A 1,305-nucleotide genomic window follows, 5' to 3' on the forward strand; every position below is an offset into this window, starting at 1 on the left:
AAAACTGTGTCTTAGATATAATAAAATACGATGTATTCAACTTAATGATATCTTCTTTTTGGCTTCCAATTTTAAGTTTTCGGCTTCTGATTAAATAGCATTTGTCAAAGTAAGATAAATATAATTATTCTGGGATAACTGCATTTGTAGAGACACTGCCTTTTGGATGTAATTTCTCTGTCCCTTCCTGGATGACTTTCTGGCCCTCAAGGCCTAGCTGAGATGCTTCTTCCTCCAGGAAGCCCTTCCTAATGCTATCTTGGAAGTAACCCCACAAGGATCTACTTTACCCATAGCATTGCAGGTATTTTTGTTTTTCTTCCTCTTCTACTTGTAAGTTTCTTGAAAGCAGTGTTCTTTGTTTTTGGATCCCTGTGGCTCTTATCTGCAAGTGCATTTTCTCAGTAAAAATCATCTGAGTTGCTGTGACTGACAAATTAATGATCTCTTTTCAGAGTCATCTCCTTCCTTTCTTTTTTCTCTTCAGTGGGCTTTCTAGATCTTCCTCTTCTCACTAAAATATTTTCCAATGAACCAATAATTAGTATGCTTTCCTTGTTTCTGCTATGAACGCCCCTGGAGAAAGCTACCTTTGCTCTTACTTCAACTATAGTGTAGCTTCAGAGAGTCATTGGAATGGGATTCTGCTTCTCATTTTCCCCATGAGAATGATTGAGAGTCAGGATAGGTGTGGCACAATAGTTCAGGTGGATTATGATATACTCCAGAAAAAGAATTAAGATGGCAGTTTCTGCCCCCATGGTCCTTGATATCTGTGCTGTATCAATTCAGTTATAGCTTTTATTTACAGTTAACCTCATTCATTCTTGTTTATTCCATGGTTTTATAGAACAGCCCATTTTTAAAAATCCAAAACCATTTTGATTGAAACATTAGATGTGAGGAAATTTAAGGATATATTTTTATAAGACTTAGGAAGGGAAGTCAGAGCAAACAGACCAAAAGTTTCTGTGAAGCCAGGGGTACTAAAAGCAATATTTCTGCCTCGAAATTTTATATATTTTTTAGTACACGGTTTTTTTTTTTTTTCATTAATCAGTATTTTTTATTATGGTTTTGTGGGGTACAGTTAAGGGTTAGGTGTACAATGACGTTTCATTCAGGCACCCTGTAGATAAGAAGTGTTTTCCCATCCCCCGACAGATATTTGCTACTGTTAATCCCATCCCCCTCCCCCCCATAGTTTCCCAATACCATCCGTCATTTTCTCATAGTATTGCATTGGATGTTCAAGGTCCATTATATGAGTGAGAACATGTGATATTCGGATTTTTGTTTTTGTGA

The sequence above is a fragment of the Carlito syrichta genome, unplaced genomic scaffold (assembly GCF_000164805.1).
Source record: "Carlito syrichta isolate Samal-C Ts95f unplaced genomic scaffold, Tarsius_syrichta-2.0.1 Scaffold315572, whole genome shotgun sequence".
Lineage (NCBI taxonomy): Eukaryota > Metazoa > Chordata > Mammalia > Primates > Tarsiidae > Carlito > Carlito syrichta.